This window comes from Rattus norvegicus, chromosome 6 (genome assembly GCF_036323735.1).
Source record: "Rattus norvegicus strain BN/NHsdMcwi chromosome 6, GRCr8, whole genome shotgun sequence".
Taxonomy (NCBI): domain Eukaryota; kingdom Metazoa; phylum Chordata; class Mammalia; order Rodentia; family Muridae; genus Rattus; species Rattus norvegicus.
Window position 1 is genome coordinate 36,701,424 of NC_086024.1, and position 22,978 is coordinate 36,724,401.

At 45.6% G+C, this 22,978-nt stretch overlaps 1 long non-coding RNA gene across 1 annotated transcript in view; it reads right to left on the reverse strand.

The window, feature by feature from the left end:
- The window catches only part of LOC103692595 (uncharacterized), a 147,261-nt gene that overhangs the window by 47,346 nt on the left and 76,937 nt on the right, over positions 1–22,978 (reverse strand). The gene's annotated exons all lie outside the window — the stretch shown is intronic.

Consider the following 22,978-nt stretch of genomic DNA (forward strand, 5'->3'; position numbering starts at 1 on the left):
AGGGAGAGAGAGAGAGAGAGAGAGAGAGAGATATGGGGGGCTCTACAGGAGAATTTTGGGAACATGGGAACATATCTGGAATATTTCTTATACTGATCATCCCTGAGTCCAGCATTCCTGGCAAAACCAAGGAGACACTAGGCCATCAAGGAAGTGTCATCTGTGACTCCCAATGCATAGAGATGACTCCTAAGAAAGAGAAGTGAAAAGAGAGTGGAGAGGAAAAGTGTGTGCAATAGGAAGGAAAAGAGAAATCTGAGAATTCTTTGTTCATCTATCAGTGAAATAATTACAAGAAGAAGCATGGTCCAGTGTGTCAAACTGTCTGACTCTCCAAAAGATTTGGCACACAGCAAAAGACCTATGCTTTCCGTGGCGCCAAGCTCCATACCTAAGAAACAGTCCCGACCTATCTAAAAGGATGAGTTTTGCACCACGTTCATACATGACCCCCCCCTTCCCCAGCACAGGCAGCACTCACAGATAGAGACCTGGGCTCTGCCTGACTTCAATTAAAATGAATCTAAGAAGACTCCTTCCAGATGCACAACCCAAAGCCTGGCTCCTCCGCTAAGAAGAACGTGCCCTACGTTTGAATTGTCAGCCCCAGTTAAATGCTTTCCCTTATAGAGTTGCTGTGACCCATGCTCTTCATAGCAATAGAAATCCTAAGACACCACCCCTCACCTCCTACCACACCTACCTCTAATGTAACAAAGTTTCACTGTCTTCTACCTGGCTTCAAATCATAACCTACAGAACAAGAATAGATCTTTGCGGTGAGCAAAAATCCAACCCTCCCTTCTCAGATAAGGACTAGGCTTCTTCAAGGGTGTCCTGGTTAACCTCGTTTGCCCATTTATTTACATTTAGTAGCCTAGGAGATTAGTGAGGCACACTTCTGGGTGTGTCTGTTTCCAGAAAGGATTTAGTAAGGAAGGAGGACACACCCTGAATGGGATGTGGGTGGGTCATCTCAGGGGCTAAGAATCCAGGTGGAATTAAAGTGGGAAAAGGAGGGAGCCTATTCAGCCCACTGTGATGGATTTTAACTTCTGAAATTGTGATACAATCTCTTCTCCTTTAAGTTGTTCATGGCAGCATCTATCAGAGCAACAGAAGTCCCTAATACACTGGTACTCAGAGTAAGAAAGGCTTCCTAGAAGAAGAATGCCCTCCCTCCCAAGACTACAAACTTCCTTTGTTTCAATTGCTACATCTTATGTTGTTGACTGCATGTGCATCCACTAGTGAAGACACAGAGGTTCAGAAGAGGAGGATACACACACACACACACACACACACACACACACACACACACACACACACACACACACCATTCCCTTAAGTGTGTCCTAATAGCAGTTATATTCCCCTAACTTCTCCAGGAGAACTGATTTTCTTGCTGAGTATGGCTAGTTACTTTCCCACAAAGAATCCAATAGCCAATGCAGGTTCTTCATGAGTGATAAGATAAATATTTATTTGGGAGGGGGGCATAAAGAATAGGCATTATGACAGGAACTCTCAAAGAAAGCAGGCTTCAGACAGATCTCAAGGTCAGATACATTCTGTGTGATTCATTCAGGCCAAGTCCTAGAGCTCCCACAATCCCCCAGGGGTTCTAAGCATAGTGAGGGCCTAAAACCAAGAACAAGGAAAGAAGTGTGTCCTCCTAGAGCTTGACAATGCCCTGAACTCCTTAGAAGTGACCTAGCAATGCTTTGTCCTACAGTCCCTGTCCTCTAGAAAGCCCAGTGACCATAACATCCCTGTCGCCTAACAGCAGTTCCCCATCCCAGATATAGCTTCCCCTGCCTCAGACACCAGAGTGTGTGCTCATAAACATTTCTCTGCTCCGCTCCCTCTTGCTCAGATTCTGTGTGTAGTCAGCTTCGCAAAGGCACTTTGCGGCACAATTTAACAAGACTATGAGATTTTAGCGTCGTTACTCTCTTTTTTCCAAAAATGCCAAAGCGCCCATTATACTATCTCTTTGAGGATGTTCTTACTGTCAGATTTATCCTTCCATCCAAATGGAGTGGAGAGCATAGTGTTATCTTGGAGGACAGTGGGGCCACAACAAGATCATTAATGAGAAGAACTTTGTAAAGTCCCACGTTGGGCAAGCTGAAAGGGACATGGTGACTCTTACCAGGCCCCCAGTCTCTGTGATCTGAATCACAAGGCGTGGAACCGGTCGTTGACATACAAACCCTGCCCACGGGAGGCTGATGGGAGAAGGAAGCATCAATTCGATGGAATTCCCTGTGAAAACTGCTACACAGCTCTTACTGGAGCTGTTTCCCAACTGTTCACTGGAGGAGTCCAGAGCTGGCAAGAGGCAGGACACCTCTGATTGCCTTCTGGCCTTGGTCTTGCTGTATCCAGTGATTCCCTGGGGAACACAAGGGATACTTGGGGTTTTCAAATACAACTCCACAGTCCTTTTAAGTGGGTTCCTTGGGGCCTGACTAGGACATGAGCATTCATCCAAGTTCACACAATCCATCACAGGGTGGGCAACCAAAAGGACCAACAGCACTTCCCTCACAGGTTCTGGGTTGCAAAAGGTGAAGAGAACTGTACAAATTCTACAGTTCATATTTCACTTTAGTTTGGAAGAAAACCCACAGGAAAATAAACCGTGTCAATCATCCCTGCTGTGTAAACAAGTGGTTAATGATAAGAGACAGTTCGCATTTTTTATGGAGTGGTGGTCAGTGACAATTCTCTAAAGCCAAACCTTCTCTTTCACGGTTATTTGGAAAAAAGAACAAGGAAAGCTTTTGTGTCCCCTCTAGAAGCTGCAACAGCCAGTCCCTGGCTCCCTGAATAGCCGAGCTGGGAATCAACCTATGGCTGGGCATCTTAGAGCTGGCTCTGGAGTCCAGCCATTGCCCGCAGTAGGCTGGGGTAAAGACCCAAGAGTCCTGGCTCCCCTAAGACTTCTCAGGAGAGTTCATAGAGGCAGGACTACTAGGGTTGCCTCTTCAGAATGTAGTCAGCTAAGAAGGCACCTCTGTGAAATGAGAAAAGGGCAGTCTTGTCATCACTAGGGTGCAACTGCACGTTGGCAGGAAGGCAAAGCCTCCTGAAAATTAGAAAAAGGTGCCCGTACCTCCAGATCATTTATCTCCAAACCTCATCTGTCAAGGGTCAAATAGTCAATGGTTTGTGCTTTGCAGACAGTGAGAGCCTTGTCGCAGCAACTCGACTTTGTATCCTAACACAACACAAAGGCAGCCACAAACAAGAAAAGGGCATACCATGCTCCAAAATGACTTTAATCTCTAAGAGATAGTAGACCTTATTTGACTCATGGATCATAGATTATCAGCCCCTGCTTTGAAAAGATGCAGTTCACAGCCAGGGCTGGCACATGGAACACAGGCTCATCCTTGCTTACCCCTAGACTGATCACACAGCCCTATAGTGGAGGCCCTGCCTTCAAACACCCGAAGTACCAATGACTAAAGAGGATAAAGTGATCCCAGCAATCCTCAGCAGCCTTTATCCATTACGAATCTCCAGTCCTGGAGTTGTGCAATCAGAAGGCCAGTCCTGCAAACTGAAAGCCATCTCCCATGCCACTGACTAAGTCCAAACTTATAAACTGCACTGAGCCCAAGTTGGAAAGCCACACTCCCTCTGTTACTTGAGAGATAAGGAGAAGGTTTGTGAAGACAGCAGATCCAGAGAGAAGCCAAATTCCAGTGCTTCTGAGATGAGAAAAACCGTCTGTCTCCTGGGGCCTTCTCTTTTGGGCAATATGCCTATTAACCAATGAATAATTAGTTGGAGGGGAAGATGAAAAAAAAGAACAGTTATTTCTGGACATTTTTCAGTTTTTTTCCCCATAACCAGCCATCCAATTATAATTAAAATATGGTGGTGGTTTCATACAAACCATAAACAGTCCATAACCTTGCATTACAAGCAAACTTGATGGATAGTGCACTTCTCGATGCACCAAGCCGCAGCAGCCACAGTAGGACCCAGGAACGCTGGTCTGATGCTAAGTAGGATGTTCTGTTACATGATTCACCTTTGCCCTGACCTTCATAAATATCAAAACCTTACCATCCCACACTCTGACATTTCTCCCTGTCATCTACTGAGACCACATTTTGCTGGAAGGTCACATGTCATTTACAACTCTGACAGAGACGTATCATTTTAATGAAGCTCCTCATGCAGGCTGAGGAACGAAATTGTGCAAAGATCCCAACACACGTGCTGGCCTGGAGGCAGCCAAGGCCCTGAGTTTAGCTGAGCCCTTGTGGGAGCACACTTAAAATATAAAAGACAACCGAGGGAGGCTGGCATTCCTGTGTCAGTAGCAGATGCTGGACAATGTCACTCTAAATTCAATTATCCAGAAGAAAGTGTGATTCATGTGAATATATTTTACAAGCTCATATAATTTATCATCCTTTGTTTTTCTTTATGAATAACAGATTTTTTCCCCTCAGTTCAAAAAACGCATGAGAGGAGTGGATGGATGGGCGAGAGACCAAGAGTCATGTACTTTTTCTTCAGTTGAACAGAAGGGCATATAAATTCTTCTCCCTCTGGAGCTTGGCCAAGGTTAGAGGCAGGATGCAGGGCAGGTACTGAGAATGTGCATGGCAAATCATAGATGGCAAACATAGTCACAGCACACCAGAAGAGGGAATGAGGCAGACAGTAGTTCTAGAAGTCAGTGACTTGTAGAGGACCTCAACCCCTGGCAACGGAATATAAGGCTTAGGCCTTCCTGAGCAAAAATGAAAGCTGCCCAGATATCAGCCAGAACCAGACCAGCTCAGGAGAATACACGCAAAATTGAGTCTACAATGTCACAGGTGTAACTCTTACTTGTCTAGGAAAAGTGGAGCCCGTTGGAGACACGCATTGCACGTAACCATCATCTCAAAACTTAACTCCTCTGGCAGAGCGCAAAGTTTGCTCAAGGCTCGCTACAGAGACCAAGATGTGAGGTCTACCTGTCTCTGCTGCCGTGCCTTTGCTCCACCATCACAGACTCCAATCCTCTCAAAGCATAAGACAATTAAATACTTGGTCAATTGCTTTATCACCGCAATAGAAAAGTAAGTGGAATATTGAAAGACAGCAAAACTAAGATCAACGTGAACTACAGAGTCCCAGCTCAAGAGATCTTGTGGGGGGAGGGGGAGGCGTGGAGAACACAGTATTATGAACTGGGCTGGAGACCGTAACTGTGATATTTTGGCTGCCTTCTGCCCTTGTCTTAAGAATTTGCCTGGGGTTAAATTTTTAGAATAATGGAGTAATTTCTTCACTGGAGATTTCAAGGCTATTAATATTGACTCTGTTGTGTGGCTACCCTCTCTGCCTGTGGATCAAGGTTTGAGCTTTCATCTGTTTGTGCTGTCTTGCCTTTCTTTGCTCAGCCATGATAGACTCTAACCCTCTGTAACTGTAAGCCCAATTGAATGCTTTCTTTCATAAGTTGCTTTGGTCCTGGTGTTTCACCACAGCAACAGAAAAGTAGTAAGACGACCTCTGACATTAGTGCCCCACTAATTAGGACCACTCCCCACTTGCCAGCACACACAAGGAAGAAATTTCCCACTGGTCTCTCTTGTATACCCAAGACTACAAATTATGGATCCTAAAAAGTGAATTGTTCTCAGGTCCCTGTTGTACATGTGCAAGTATATACTGTTGTCAGTTCCTTTTAACAATAAAGAGGTGAGGAAATAGAAGAGAGAACCCTGGGGAGAAGCAGAGATTGACCCATCCTAGCAGATGAGGCCCATCTGTGAAGGGGAAAAGAGACACAAGCAGAAGGGATTTCAGACAGAGCCTTATCCACACTGACTAGAACAAACTGTTCTCTCTAAAAAAGAAATGTCTTCTATCCCACCTGTTCTTCTTCAATATAAAGTTCAGATTTTCCTACAACTTTGAATCTAGAAAGACCTTTATCTCTTTGATGAGCAGAGAGTAGAGCCGAGTTGGCGTAAGCCCAATTCCTTTACAGCTTTTGGCATTGGGGTTCTTAGGGTATTCTCAGTGGAAAAATCAATTATCATTGTGAAAAGCCTGGTTACCAGTATGGGTACTTTCATCAGCATCTCTACTAAACTCCCAGGTGACGGTCAGCCAATGAGCTATCCTAAAGCCTGCAGGTGACTTCAGTCCCCAAGTATATCAGCCCCCAGAAGGGAAATATCTGGCTAAACCTGCTCAACTCCCAAAGCTTAGGAAAATAAACATACTGCCTCAGTGTGATTTTCTGCATATAAAAAGATAACTAAGTTGATGATATTCAAAATGTAGGGTATGATGTAGGACATTGACTAACAAGAATGAGTCTTGCCGGGGCTGGGGATTTAGCTCAGTGGTAGAGCGCTTACCTAGGAAGCGCCAGGCCCTGGGTTCGGTCCCCAGCTCCGAAAAAAAAAAAAAAGAACCAAAAAAAAAAAAAAAAAAAAAAAGAATGAGTCTTGCCTGACTGTGGGATTGAAGTAGCAGTCTCAGGGACCACTTCATATGCCAGATGTTCATCTTCTAATCTATCCACTGTAAAGAGATCCTGCAATTGCTAGGAGGGAAGCCAAGTTAGCAGAAGATACTCAGAGAACATGCAGCCAGTATTTCAGTATTTTAGCAACAGTTACACATGTACTCATAGTAACCAGCTGGGCATGATCATTGTCTAGGCCCCACTTCTACACACACACACACACACACACACACACACACACACACACACCCTTAAATTCATACCTCATATTTGCGGGGTTATGTCACATGTGAAAGAGCAACCTGCAACTAGTCCCAGGCCGTTCTACAAGGTGCCACTCCTAGAATGTATGAGCCTCACTAACACTCAATACTTTCTCTATTTTGGTACCCTCTTCTGGTCCTAATTGCATTTGACTTTTACAATGATATTGAAGAGTAGGTGCTACTAGCCTTTAAACGTGGGGGAAATCTGAAGTCCAGAGTCTTCAAAAAGTGGTGGAGGTCCTCCAGCGGTTGGGAAAGCTCGCCACGGCAGCATGAGATTGGGAGAGTTGGCCCCACCACTACTCTGACGTGAGATGCCTGGTCACAGAGGTGATTCACCCTGTCCCCTACCCTGCACCACCTGAGGCAATTAAGAGAGCTGGCCACTGGTCTTGAGAGTGAGAGAGCTGGCCTTGCCCCTTGACAGCTATGGCACTTGGGAAAGCGAATCCTCTACCTCGCCTGCGCAGCATAGTAAAGCTGGCCCTGATGGAGGGGGCACAGGTGAGTCTGCCCCCCTTCCCTGTGGTCATAGGCAAGATAGAGCTGGCTCAGCACAATTCACTGGCCATGAGATGGGCAGGGCAGGGGAGAAGGTGATACCTTCCATGGTAGTTGTGAGAGCTGGCAGCCCTGATGTCATGAGAGCTGGCGAACCAGCCCTGGCTCTCACCAGCTGCAGCACATGGGAGAGTGGGCTTCCTCTCTCTCCCAGTGGGCAGCCCAGGAAAGCTGGTTCTGAAGTGGGTGTACAATTAAGGGAGGAAAGGGTTTATTTCAACTCACAGATTACAGTTCACCATCCACAGAAATCAGGGTAGGAAGCTGGAGGCAAGAACTATAGCAGAGACAATGGAAGAATGCTGCCTACTGTCTTGTTCCTCACAGCTTGCTCAGGCTGCTTTCATATAGTTTCCAGGACCAACAGCCCACAGATGGCACTACCCATAGTGAGTTGGATCTTCCCACACAAATTATAAATCAATAAAATGCACCACAGACTTGCCCACAGGCCAATGTTGGGAACATTTTTTCAAATGAAGTATCCTCTTCCCAAACAACTCTGGCTTGTGTCGAGCTGTTATAAAACCAGCCTGTATATCTCCCATGAGCTTGTTTGCTTGAACACTTGGTTCCCAACTATTGGTATTGTTTGAGGAGGCTGTAGAATCATTTGGACATAGGACCGAGCTGCTGAATATTGGGCTGTAGGGACGGGGCTTGGTGTTTTAAGCAAAGTTCCTCTTCCACTGACCTTTACATTTTCCCTCTCACACACCCACATACAAGGTCCACTCTCACCCTCAGAACACCACTATCCCTTCCCTGCCATGAAATTAGGGAAATTCCTAAATCCCTTCTTTCCTAAGTTGTTTCCATCATGTAGAGAAAAGTGGCTAATACAAATGGGGCATTCTGGATTGCAACAGGATATGCCAGGCTGACTCTGAATCAACCCAGAACCACCACAAAGGAAGCCACTAATCAGGGCACACGCTATGGCATTTAGCAGTCCAGAGCCCCTGTCCTGACCTAGTCTAAACACAGCCTTAAGAGGTGATGAATCTCTCCAGAGATGGTGTGGTTTCCAATAAAGCATTCCAGAATCTGAAACTGGCTTCAAAGGAATGTGGATCTGTTCATTCCCTCCCGGCTAGTTCCCAGCCAGGGCACCTTATTCTTATTAGGTTGGAGATGCCTTGGACACTAAGCTTGAAAAATGCACGAAGAATTCTGACACAGATGGAGAATGGTGTGGTGGTGTTCTCTCCAAAAGACCCTTCAGACAAGCAATGTAACTACCCTCCTTCTGACATTCTCTAACTTAGAAACAGAAGTGAGGATTTTTTTTTATTCTATCACAACTTTCCCCATCCCTATGAGACTAAAGACACAGAGAGGGATCTGAAGCCTTAGCTTCTCGAGGGAAAGGATAAAGTGATCAGCAGCATAGTCAAGTGTGAGAGAGAATCCCCAGGCAGAGACCAAGCAGTGTCCATAATGGGGTACCACAGGAAAGAAGCCTGAAGCAAGAATTCATCTCCTGAATTTGAAAAGACAAGGTTGGGGTGAGTACATACAGTTGAACAGGAACACGGACAAATTCCTGAAGGTGTGCCAACATTCTCTGACTCTTCATCCTCAATTACGTGTACATAGGAAGCAGATGCAAAAGAAGGACACCTGGACCACTAAAGGAAGAACAGTATCCACTTACCCATGACTGACCTGGATATGAGCAGGTTTCCAACAGGATGGTTAACTTTCTGTGTCAAATGGTCAGACCATAGTATTCAGATAACTGGTCATACACTTGCCTACATGTACATGGGAGAGTGTCTTATAAATATAGTCAGCCTTAATCAGCAGAGTTGATAATCGTTTTTAATGTGGGTGATAAACATCCACTCAATTAAAAGCCTTGAGATAACGAAGACTGGTCATCCCCAATGAAGAGAACATTGCGCCTCCAAAATGTCTTTGAGCTCTAGCTACTCTATCGGCTCTTCTCTTGGCCTCCAGCCTACTGGCTAACCCTGCCATTTGGAACTGCCATATTCCACAAACACATTCATCAAAATTAGTAAATGTCCAGATCTATATGGAAACAGAGAAAGAGGTAGAGGGCTCTTTTTATTGATTTGTTTCTTCCTCCTGAAGGACTTTGGCTTCTACATATCTACCTCACTGGGATATGCCTCTTTTATCCGAAGACAAAGAAACAGCCTAGCTAAAAAGAACTTCAAGACAATAAATTACAATGCCCCATCCAAAGATCAAGGCCCTCAGCAAGGACTCTACTCACTCAGTAAGGGGCAAAGAGCTCACTGGCTCCAAGACAGACCTTTTCACTTTTGAACAACTACAACCATCCTTTGTTCTATTGGACCCAAATCAAAATTCATAGACAAACAAGTTTTGACATTAGGCTATTGTCCACAAAATCCTGGCTACCAGAAAGGAATTCTGCCACCAGCCTTCTCACATGTCCATCTATCTACCTGAAATTTACCTATATGTATGCAACTATGCCTCTTCTTCCTTTTAATCTCCAAAGAAATGGACTCACTCCTCTCCAGTGACTTACACATCTCAGTACTCCTAATCCAGTCATTCCTTTCCTATTCAGGACTAAACTCTTTTGCTTTCTTCATATTCCCCATCCATATCACCCCCACTTGCCTGACTCTGACTGTGATCTCAGGGCTCTGCTTTCTACGTGGAGCCTTCTAAAATCTTCAGATTCTATGGAACTCCTCTCCCATGATGCCTCATAGCTTCTGATGTTTATCTCACCCATAGACCTATCCTTTTAAAAGTAAATGTTTTCCTCCTCTCTGATATTACAAACTCCAAGATTCTAAGTATGCCTTTTATTTGTTCATGTATCTGTTAAAGATTCTAACTCCTAGGACAGAATACATGGTCAGTAAGTGTTCATTAAACTAAACCTTACACTTTTCTCCTTCCTACATCTTCTACATTCATTCTGTGTATGAAGAATTGTCCAAGAAAATGAAACGAGTAAGACAGATGAAACTTCTAGCCCTCAAAGCACTTAATGAAGCTCAGGAGCAAAAAATACTGAAGGCAGAATGTAAATTTTCAGTGATAATAAATGCTAACAGAAGGTAAAGTGAGGTCGATGTGGTGGAGAGATATCTGCAATGACTATCACATGAGGGAAGACTTCTCTTGAAAGGATTGTATTTCAGCAGGCACATGAATAACGCATGTCATTCATGGAGCAGCAATAGGAGGCTTCCTGGCAGAGGAAAGGGCATCCAAAAAAGGCCTTGAGTGAGAAACTTAGAAGAGAAAGGTTTCTGTGGCCAAAGGACAGTGAAAAAGAAAGCAGTACAGAGGTTGGGAGGTGACTGATTGGGTAAGAACGCCTGCTGTGTGTACCAAGTTGTAACTGTCAACTTGATCTAACCTAGAATCCTCTGGGGAAAGAGTCACAAATAAAGAATTATCTAGATCAGATTGATATGCCTGTGGGGGATTGTCTTGATTGTTACTTGGTGTGGAAAGACCATTTGGATGACACCATTCCATGTGCTGGACCCTGAAATGTGTGAGAGTGAAGAAAACTAGCTGAGCAAAAGCAAACAAGCAAGCTGGCCAAGAGGTCAATATTCTCCATTTGCCCCTGACTATGGGTGTGGTGTGACAAGTGGCTTGAGTTTCTGCCTTGATGTCTACAATATGATGGTCTGTGACCTGTATGTAATTGTGTCTATATAAACCCTTCCCTCCCCAAAGTTGCTTTTGATCAGGAGTGAAACTAAGACACTGGGCAAGAATAAAGACCTGATTGTCAATGCTAACAAGCCATGTTAGGCATGACCTTGTCTAACTATTACCCCATTGCTGTAGGGGAGTGGAGACAGGGGTTCTTGCCAGTACCATCTTAGCTCTAAGTCTAGAAGTATCCTAGTACCTTACATTCAACTTGTATAAACTAAAACTAAATTTCACACACACACACACACACACACACACACACCCCTACCTGGCAATTCTCCTGTTGAGTAATATTGCTATCTATCTGATTCCCCAGGCTATTAAAAGCCAAAGGTGACTGATATCTCTGTGTGTTTGTCTCCTCTCCTTATCTATCTATCATCTATCTATCCTTCTAATTCAATTATCCCGATGTCCTTCTAATGTGCCTCTTATGGTCAATATGGTTCCAGAACCCCAGGGACTGGGAGTTGTGGGAAAGGTTCCCCAGTTGGCCTAGGTGAGCTTCAAGGGACATTAGCAGAGTATTGTGCCCTCTGGGGAAGTTGGCCTAGGACATCAGCACCTTGGAGAGCTCCAGCTCTGACCTCTGCTGGGGAGTTGACCAGTGTCCTGGATTCTTCTGAGAGTAGAAGGAATGAAAAGAGAAGCCAGTTGACATTGAGACCCCATCATTAGCCAAATACCCAAACCAATCATTTCAAAACCTCAAAGCTCTACGTGGCCCATGTCAGCACAGCCTCTGCTTAGGTGGTCCTGAGTCAGGGCCAAACCAGCTTAACACCAGGGACTAGCACTCCCAAGGATGCTGAGTCCAGACCTCACAAAGGTTCATCAGTTTTCATGATCTCATCCACCTGCAGAACATGTCCCAGCTGTCCTGACTTCTGTTGTCTGTGAGGTTGAGAGCCTCATTTTTACTACACTACTTGTGAATACTCAACCTTATTCTGACTATCCCATGGAAAGAATAGGGAAGCAAGAATTCCAGGAACATGATGCTGAAACCAACTTCTAGACTTTCATCACTTTGCCTTTGAACATATGCCAGCATGTGGTCATATGACCAGGGACTTCTAATAAGATGAAGATATTGAGTCCTTTTCAGCAACTGTTTTCATTCCTGTTGGACCAAAGTCCCAGTGTCGGAATAGCCTTATGGCCTGAAGTTCCAAGTCTCCAAGTAAAGATTGTGTATGTCTTTTGCTCAGACATTAACTCATACCCTCTTGTACTCAATATCACTCCTCCTGAGTACCCTGTACCCCTTAGACTCCTCCTGATTCTGCCCTACTGCATCCCTGCTGCTGAGGGGTCATGGTCTGATTGATTAAAGAGCATTGCACAGTTCCCATTGCCCTCTCTAGTTCTCACATGGAGGTGTAATTAGGGATTTTTCATGGTCACAAGTTAAAAATGAGAGAGCTATGCACAAGACCCTATGAGGTTTGCCTAGATACATAGAACTTCTGCTGCAGGTGACTCTTTCAAATAATTTCCTCAAAACTGCCATCCAAAAGTTGGGGTGACAAATAAGTAATTTAAGTGCTTTACAAGTACAAGGACCTGAATTTAATCCTCATAACACATATAAAATAAGCCCAGTATATTTTAGTCCCATACTTGTAATCCCAATGCTGGAGAGACAGAGCCAGGCAGATCCCTGGTAATCACTGAGCAGCCGATCTACCTTCCTTGGTGAGTTCCAAATCAGTGAGAAACCATGTCTCAAAAAACACAAGGTGGATATGACCTGAGGAGCAAGAGTATGTAGTACTCTGGCTTCTACATGCACACACACACACGTACCCACGTACCTCAAGAAACACACACACACACTGAAATGAATCGGGATACCAATGTAATGTGCTGAAACTTTGTAATCTGTTTTGGTAGCACCCATCAGTGAAAAATCCCCACTAAAAACTTAAGAAATCAATCTTTTCAAGATTACAATCATCTTGGGCAGCCAAAGTTGCTGGTAGGGAAAGGTACCTTCAGCCACACATGATGACCTGAGTTCAATCCCCAGATCCATGTCATAGAGAGAACAGACTCTTCCAAGATATCCTCTGCTCTGACCTCCACCTGCACACTGGGACATGTGCACACACATACACGACAAACAAGTAATGTAATAAAAATTTCATGATTACGCTCATCTGAAGTATGTGGAAAGCCATCTGCTATTCTCTGCTTGCAGAATACAAACAAAAATTCAGTTCTCTGGAATTTTGTCAACAGCTTCCTCTGAGGTTTGTAAGATTTCCTGGGGACATTTCCACCTCCTCACACATAAAGGTCGACCAAGGCTCCCAAATAAAGAGTGTTCTAAAAAAAGAAGGAAAAAAAAAAGACTTAACGGTAAAGGTTTGGACCCAAGTTTGTTTGGTCAGGCTTGCATTTATCTCTCCACATCCAGAGTCCTCAGAGAGAAGCTTCTGCATCTCATAAAGGGAGAGCCACTCAGCTGTGCCCAAGAGACGTGGCCATACGGGGAAGATGGTCGTAATCAGCCATGAAAATTGCGGCAGGGTGGGGGATAAGCTCATCGTCCACAGCTGTGTTCAGGAGCAGCTGCAAGGGTGCACGTGCTGGTCCCAAAAGATGACAATTTTAAGCTTGGTTACAGGACACCATTCAGCAATGTAACTTTAGCCATGGTGAACCAGCTCCACTCGGGGCCACATGCAGTACCCGGAACTCAAAAGTGAGAGCTCATATGCATCTCTCCCTCCTCCTGTGCAGGTCCTTACCTCTGTGAAGAGTGAAACACATCGAGCTAAGCTAGAAAAGATCATTTGTTTGGCAGGAACACCTTATTCACCAAAGGGAGCAAATAATCTCCTTGGGTTTTGTTTTTGTCCGTCTCAGTGCCTTTGAGACCCAATTAGAACACTACTTTGTACAATGGATGTGTTCTTGGAGGTGCGAGGATTTTCGGTGATAGGAGTCAAATCCTGTTTGAAATTGGCTTGTTTAGAAAGCTCAGCTCCCCAGGTTTTATGAAGAGATTTCCTAAACCTCTGTTGCAAGTTGGGGAGTCATCCATCATCCTCTCAGGGACTGTCAGGCAAGGCTTTTCTTGTCTTGAGATGTAGCAAACAGCCTTGTTGCAAAATACCTGGTGTACAGGGGCTCTCTCTCTCTCTCTCTCTCTCTCTCTCTCTCTCTCTCTCTCTCTCTCTCTGCCTTCCTACTTGCAGGGTGCCTAAGTCAGGCAGTTCTTCTGAGTCTCTCCTCTCCTCTCGAGCTTCTTTCCTGTAGGTTCGGTCTCTGTGCCTAGGAGAAACAACTGTTTTCAAGGAAGAGATGGGAATCGCTGGTATCAGCACCTTACACTGAGCCCCAGAAGGATAGAACAGGCAGCTTCGAAATTTCTCAGGGGAACTGGGAGAAAAGGTGCCTGAGTCTGGAGAATTTTAAGCGGGGCACATTCTTCAGCTCCCCTTAAAATAAGAACAACCTGCTTTAAGACAAAAGATGTCACCCCTAAAATACTGCTTGGGTCTGCCTTAAAACAAAAGGGATCACCCCTAAATACTACCTGGATTCAAGTGCGGGGCTCCTGACAACCAAGGGTGGGAGGTTAAAAACCATGATGAGCACCCAGCAGGATCAAGAACAAGGTGCTCTGTTGCCTTCTTGGGGGAAGAGTGGCTGAGTGCAAGTTGGAAAGGCATCCATCATCTTTAGTAAGGGTTGAGGGTGGATGCCTGTGTGGCACACCCCTGGTAATGGCTCACTAGAGAGGTGCCATCCTCTGAGCTGGGAACCTATGGCATTTGCTCGAGCAGCCTGTGGGACGCACAGGAAGTGAGGCCAGCTGGGAAAGTGGGAGTTGGAGAGGAACACTATGTGGCTCTTAAAATTCAGCCTGAGCGCTTGGAAAGTGACCCGTCATCTTCGCCTTAAACTTTTCCATACGCCCAGCATGATTCGAATGCCTCCTAACAGTACACATCATCCCAAGGACCCGAGACAGCTGCATGGAGAAACGTTCCGCTCCCCACCCTCTCCCTTGAGTTCTTTTAATGAAGGTGCTTAGTTAACACAAATCACCAGCTCTGCCTTTTACATTGCTCGCAGATGAACAAACATGGAGTCAGCATTACTACATAAATCCTGCTGGCCAAAGCCATCTCTGTTGTCTATCTGGAGAGCAGAATTCTCTTGGTGGGATAGAAAGACACTGGTTTCCAGGTTATACTTGAAATTCTGGTGAGTCCATTTCATGTCTCTTGCTGGAATGAAAGGCTCAGTACTTAAACCAAACTGTGGGGCTGCGGTGTCTACCACTAAAAAATAAAACACAGGCAAAATCCTCAAACTACATTTTTTCTAATGCAAAATGAGAAAGAAACGTGGAGAAAATACAGGGGAGAGGGGACAAGAGTAGGCCACAGAATGACAAAGCCTAAACTCTCATACAGCTGATCCATTCTCTGCATGGCTTTGAGATGTCCTTGTCACATACCTGGCTCCAGTTCACTCACACATGAGCTACACGGCCAGGTTCAATCTGTGGTTTGACACCACGTGCTCCAAACTCTGTGGACCTAAGAAATTGCGTTATGCATTTCAGATGTTACAGAGCTCAATATTGTCTCTGTGAAAGTATTTAAGTTATCGGTAATATTGTGGTTTGAAAGCATGGTAGATGGGCTCGCCGTCTAAGTTTCCCATTGCTGTGTTAAACACTGACAGAGGCATTTTGAGGGAGGAAAGGTTGAGTTTAGCTCACAATTCAAGGTACGTAATCCCATCATGGCAGGAAAGCGGAGGCCTGAAGCAGCAAGTCACAGGAAAGAGAAAAGCAAATGAATGTAGCTGCCTGGTCCTCTCTACCGACTTACACAGTGCAGGGTCACAGCCAGGGAATGGCCGGCCCCTTCCCACTTTCTCTTTGCTTGTATGCAAAGAGATAAACAGGAATGAAGAGAAAAAGCACTGCCCTTTGCCTTCCTATAGTCTCTTCTACAGATTAATTAATTTTCCAAAAGAAAAAAATCAATCAAGATAATCACCTAGAGGCCCAGCTCCCAGGTGGTCCCATCATGTTGACAGTTAACACTACCGTCACCCCATCCTCAAACTGGAACAACTAGTAGTTTACATACCCAAGTTTATTAACTTTAATTATCTCCTCCAAGAACTCCTGTTGCTAGTTGTTCCATTAGTTAAAAGGCAGAGAGACAGTAATATGCCCAGCCAATCACTTCTATCTACTGAGGATTAGGAGCTAATGTCCAAGTCTATTTTCCATTCCTATAACAATATCTGAGACCAGAAAGAAGAGGAGCTTATTCACCTCAGGATTTGGGGGACTATGACGTTCAAGAGCTTGGCACCAAGATCGGCTTGGCATCTGGTGGGGCCCCAAGTTATGTCACAACATAGCAAAAGGCATTATGTGGCCAGACAGGACATATGTGCTAGCCCTGGTCTGTCCCTCCTCTTAAAAAGTTAAGTAATTGCATAAGAGTAGCCCCATCATCATGGTCTTTCCTAATTATATCCCAAACCGCCCACCTTTGTGCAACTTGGAGGGACACAAAGGAAATCACATGGTTGATGACATTCTCTAGATGGAGAATAAGAAATAAAACACAAAAATGAACTGAATTTTGAAACTGAAATAGGACAAGGGTCACCATGATATCAACTTTTCCACATTTCTGTGCCGATCAAACTACCTTTGTCTTTTTAAAAATATGTTATTATCTTGAGATCATAAACAAATACATTAAGAATCTTTAGGCTATAAATATACATTTGTTAGGGTGATTAATTTTATTTATTTGTTGCAAGCTTGAGGTTATAAAGTACCTTTGTCAACAGCATTTCGTTAATTTATTATTAACCAATGATAAATATGCATCTATTCCTAAAAGAATTCTCAGACTGCTTTTGCTGTGTAAGCCTCCATATAAACTTTCATTTGGAAAACAACTCCAGTTCCTTACACTAATTATCTCTAATTTTCCTTCCACCAAGAGGATATTATATTCAAATCCTTCTCTGGGGATAGAAGACTTGTATAACTTCAGGAAGCAGAACATTCATGAGAAAAAGCAAGTAAATAAACTTGATTCCCACATCTCAAATCACCCTAGACAGCTTGAGACTTTCTCCTTGGTAAAAAGGTGCTGTGGGGACAGGTTTTACAGTAGACCAGGTGGTCAGAGGGCATCCCCTGTGCCACTTAGCATGCTCAATGTTAAGAGGACTTCAATAATAGACTCCTCACATGAGCCCTTCCGGGATGATGGGACTGTATCAGTCCGTGGCTAACAGTGAAGGAGGCAGGATGTGGTTAGAGAACGGCACTATCTTTGCCAGGACTCTGAGCATGGACTCTGCCAGGCTCTGCAGTGTCAAAGCCCCATCTTACGGTATTTTTCCTCTTATAGAAGAGGTGGATGGTGGTTATGCAGAGAAAGAGTGGCTGAAGATAATCTCAAGTTTTCATCCTGTGCCTTTGCAAAATAAACCGTACCAGCAACATCAGAAGCCTTCCAGTGTGGGGCCTATAGGGAGGGCTGAGTCATACAGGATGTGGCAGTCCTGGAAGACTGCAAAGAGGTGTGGTGTCTAAACATTCTCCCTACAATAGCCATGCCCACCATTTACAGAAAAACCATCAGCAGATGGAATTTAAACTGAGCTTTTCTCAGATTCCCTCACAGCCACTCGTGTTTCCCAGTCATTACCTAGTGGCTTCATTCTGCTTTCAAGGTTTAGCTCGGACTACACAGTAGGTTCACACAGCAGCCCTGGTCCCTCAGCATCCTCAGTCCTCTGTTCCCATGATTCCTTGGGGCTCTCCTCTACAACACAACCTCCATGTCTTTATTCCTATACAACACTACAGATCGAAGGGACTCTTCCAGCTCTTTTAACTCCAATAAGTACAGCCTTGCTGGCCACCTGTTTTGTAGGAGCACTGCCCCTAAACAGGAGCCAATGGCTGAGTCTCTTCCCAGATCCTCATGGCCAGGCAGCACAGTGAGCACTCAGGAAGTACTCAAGAGCAGAGTGACTTGGCCCCAAGCTCCCTCTACCTCCTGTGCAGATGTAAGACTGGGGCCCAGAACTCTCTTCCACTGGCCCCCGAGGGCGGCATTCCGAGCACCCTTTTAGAACAAAGCTACTCTGCGGTGGCCAGCTTGGTGTGTACTGAACATCAAATGACATGAAAGGGCTGAGGAGGATGCCCGCTGGAGAGCTACTTAGTCTGGAAAACTTGAAACCATGCACTTGACGGAGGGCTGCTAACCACAGTCCCCCTCACCCCACAATGAATGATTAATGATTCTGGCCAGAGCTTATTGCAAACAGGCATGTGACAACAGAGCCACTGCCCACTCTCAGGACCTGCCTGTGTGATTGATGAGCCATCGAGGGATGCAGAGGGTCTGCAGGGAAAAGGGACCAGCGCAGGCTGTAGCCATCAGTGAACACTCATTCTTGGGGTGGGGGGGAAGGGGAGACACTCGTGCCTGCGTTCTGGGTCACAGCTGTGTCGCAAATGTCATGTAAGTCGGCTTACACTGAGAAGACTGGGAGGAAGGCAAAGGGACTTCATAAGCACCAAGGTGCTGGCCCAGATGAGGTGAGCCCTGCAGGGGTCCGGTGGGGTGCACTCAGGGTGGATCTACATCCTGGGATTACAGGGAGCATGCAAGGTCCTCTAAAGGACAGACTAAATCATCTGTGTGGAGAGAGCGGCTTCCAGAAATGTGTTAACCCAGAGTGGGACAGTCTTCCAGCCCTCCCCACCACTTCTGCCAGCCAGAGTCAGTCTCATACAGACTATACATCTTGTTTCAACAAGGTGTGAAAAACAAGAAAAGGAGGTGGCGGAAGCCAAGTGTCCACTCCTGTGCTTTTTCTTTCCTTCCCACAGCCAGAACATAGGCAAGGCAGCTACGCTGCATTTTTATACTACTGCTTTCCCCTCCCCTATTCTGCACCCTCCAGAGTCTTTTGTTGCTGTTGCTGTTGCTGTTTGGTTTTTCTTACCTCCCAGAATCAGGTCCTATGAGAGGCTGTTTTCAGCTCTCTGATGCATGGATTAAGTACAGACCAGCAAATCCATGAAGCAGGAGTTGTGGGGGGATGGAGAAGGTGCTGCCCAGCTTTCAGAGATCTCTGGTCTGGTTAGCAAGACAAGCTTGCCACACAGGAAAACAAGCTCAGACAGAACAAAGTATTCACTCCAAATGTGCTACTGAGAGGGATGAAGGGAAAGGACCATGGCCGTGGACTGACAATTTAGGGGGAGGGGAAACCAGGTACCAGAGAAGACGCCCCATCCCCCTAAGAGACTACAGCCATCTTCCCAGAGCAGAGCAACCTACAGTCTGTGCCACCAAAGCTACCACCTCCCATGTGGTTCTCCAGAAATACCTCTGAGTGAATTTACAGCAGCATGCACACCCAGCAGGGACCTGAGACCTGGTGCAGTATTGGTGCTCTGAGAGTCGACCCCAAGAGCTAGCCAGGAGTCCAGGGACAACCCTGGCGGGGGTCTGTCCCTTCTGCAGACACTGGCTTCGTTTCATCTTAATACACTCCTGCATGGACCTGATATCTGATACTCGTCCTAGAGCATGCAAATCTAATAAATTCTTGGCTCCTGCAAGTTTCTTTAAAAAATATAAAAGAGGATCATATATAAAGAAGTTGATTAATATACACCCTGCTAAAACAGCCTGGAACATCTGTGTATTAAGTTCATTTATTAAATTACACCAATCTGTATTTTAATGAGTGAAAGATACAGTACTTATTCTGTCATCCATCAAAATAAACTCAGGAAATACTTAACATTATAATCATTTTTCTTGTTTGAACACGAGTTATGAAATATGAATCCTGCATTAAGAATGCTCGACTTGCCATCATGATCAAATGTGTTTTCACAGGTGCGGCAAATATTCAGTTTTCATTTCTTTCTCCAACTGTTGAAAATATAAACCATGTTTTCGGTTTCTACGCTGGGTAACACTGCCTCCCCTCCACATGGCACCCATTATTACAGACTTATTACCCCACCGTCTCTTTCCTCCAAACACACTGCTCCTAAAGTTGCTTAGTAATGAAAACACAGGCTTCTGTGGGGCCCCTGGCATCAGCTCTTCCCTCTGGGGTACTGTCCTTCTCTCCTAGATGGCTGGCACCTCCTTCCTCTTGCCCTTGGGACTTAGTGCCTCCTGCTCGAATTCAGAGGCTGCTCAGATTAGACAAGGACAATAGAAAAATAGGACGGAGCCTCGGCAGTGTATCCTGGACCCATCGGTCTGCAGCTACCCTCGAACCACAAGTCTCAGGACCCTTGAGGCAAAACTATTACCAAGGAGGTCAGTTTCCATAAGCTAAGGGAAGAAACTCCCTCTGCCTAGTATAAAAAGGAACTCACATGACAAGAAGATTCTGGAAGAAGGCATTGTTGCCATAGAGAGAACCACACCACCACCACCACCACCACCATGCTGAGACTGATGAACCCAACTAGGAGCAGCCAATGCTACCTCCTGCTAAATCCAGGTTCCCCTCAGTAGAGGACAGGCTGCCCTCCCCGCCCCCAAGGCCCCTACCTGTCTCAGATTTCATTTCTGGTCACCTCCACCCTATCCTTCAACTTGTACACACCACACACAGCCTTACTGCCCAGCTTTCCAGAAAAGCATCCTGAGTTCAAAATTTTCCAGGTCTTCCCCAGCATTCTCTGCTCCTTTTTCTCCTCCTAGCTAATTACTTAAGTTTGCTCTCAGGCTCACCTACTCAGACAGCCCAAGTGGAGGGGGCCATTCGTTTGGTGTACTGGAAGTCAGGTAAGCTGACAGAAGACGTCATAGGCAGAAGTCACAGCATGCACAAGAGTTGCCTAGGAAGAAGTGTGGAATTGACCCAGGCCCAAAAAACAAGGGCTGGAGATGCACAAGCACTACTGAAATTCAAAGGAGAGATAGAAGTGGGTGGGTGAACCACCCGGGAGGGGATTTAGAACAGGAATGAAGTTTGGAGCCTTAGGAGAGAAACTCCTGGCCACTGGGAACTAATGGAATGAGCAGTGAGGAGCTTCACAACAGCTTAGACATTTGGGAGATGAGCTTGGATCTGTGTTTGAAAAAGGAAGACTATGCAGGGAATCAGTTTAATAACAAATATCTGTGAGCAAAAAGAGAGCAGAAGCTCCAACCAGCACAGAATCAGTGGCGCTTGCCACCTGCCTTGAACAGCATCTAGGAAGTGTTTCCACAGGAAGTTCCAAGGAACTGCACTGGCCAGTCAGGCTCCAGCAAGCCAGGCACAAGCCCTGCTCTGCTGTGCCAAAGGTCTCCTGGGTAATCTAATTCAGTACTAAGCCTATGGGACTCTATAAAGCTCAAAGTTGTAAACACGGCACATGGAATTTCAGACTTTGCCAAAGAAGTGAGCTCCCGTGGTGGAAGAAAATGGGATAGAAGCTGGAAAAAAAATGAAACAGAAAATAGGTCTTGATGCCAGTGTAACTGAGGCCAGGGGCTGTGCACCTGAGGTCCTCAGAAGTAAATCATAACAATTTGAAGGAACAGAAAGAAAGAGGAAAAAAAGAAAGAAAGAATGAGGCTCAGGAGGACTAGGCTGTCAAAGACTAGCAGGCTGAAAGCCAAGGGTCTGTGTTCTCCAAAACAGAAAAGGCTATTTGTTTCAAAATGTCCTGGGAGCGATTGCCCACTGAGATAGCAAGAACAGGGGGAAATAAAACTTCAAACAGAGTTTAATGGCTGAGCTCAGCGGATTGGGTGGTAAGGCAGCCTGCTTGGTGTGAGAGAGCGGAGCCCCAGCAAACTGGATCAGGCAGCCTGCTGCCTGCAGAGCGGCTCAGAACTCATTTTCTTTCTCCTTACAGGCACAGTCTCTGAACAAAATGGTACCGTTACCTACTGGAGTCCATAGAGAACCACATTATTACCGGGCCACCTAATAAAACATAACGAGATAGCAATAACCAGGAAGTCTCTGGATGTTAGGACTTCTCCGGAAACTTCCAGAGGGATAAGGGTGTGATGAGCAAATGTCAACACTTCACCCTAACCTGTACTATGGGGTGGGGATGGGGCCTGTGGAGAAATTACATCACCATTCTAAAGCCCAACAGGAGACCAAGGTGAGCCTGATGCACCTACGAAGAGAGCTTTTCCTTCAGGTTTCCCAGTCAGAAGGCAGTAGTCCCTGGTCTTCATGGTCCTTTTGCAGACATGGCAAGATAGATCCTAAGCTAGAGAGGCTCCAAGGCCCTTGGGGAGTCAGTCGCTCTGTGTCTCTGTGCATCACGGGTGAAACAGAAACAGGTTGTTCTCTCCTCCCCCCAACAATAGCGGCCTGAAGAAGCCTGACAGCACACATACCAGGCACAATGGGGAAAACCTTTGAGACTGGAATCTAGAAGAGGTCGTAAGTCCGGCCCCACACCCAGCACTGCCTGTGATCTCTGCCAGATTACTAAAAAGACTAATTCTGCAGCCCCAGAAAAGGCCTTTCTCTCCTATTACCCAACAGATAAGAACACAACTAGCCTTCCTTGACTCTCACAACCGGGTAGAAAACCTGACAGGATAACGGATGGAAAAGTAGAAATAGTTCCAGACAACTGCAGAACGTGTAGCAACTGTGGCTACAATCCCCAGTGTTGAATTCTCATGGAAACAGAGGCAAGGGCTTCCTGGGACTGGAGGAAGTAGAGGCTAGCTCCACTTTGATCAAAGGATATCTTGGGCTCCCCTCCAGGCTCTCCAGGCTCAGTCAGCTGCCATCCTTCTGTCCCAGCCACATGGCCCACACATCCCACAGACGACACTTCCCACTGACCCATGAGCTATCAGCTGATCTCACTGGCAGTGGCGCTGATGGACATCTGTCCGCCTCTCGCTTTGATGTGGGGTTTCGTAATTGTTTCCTGAGTCACTCGACCAGCTCC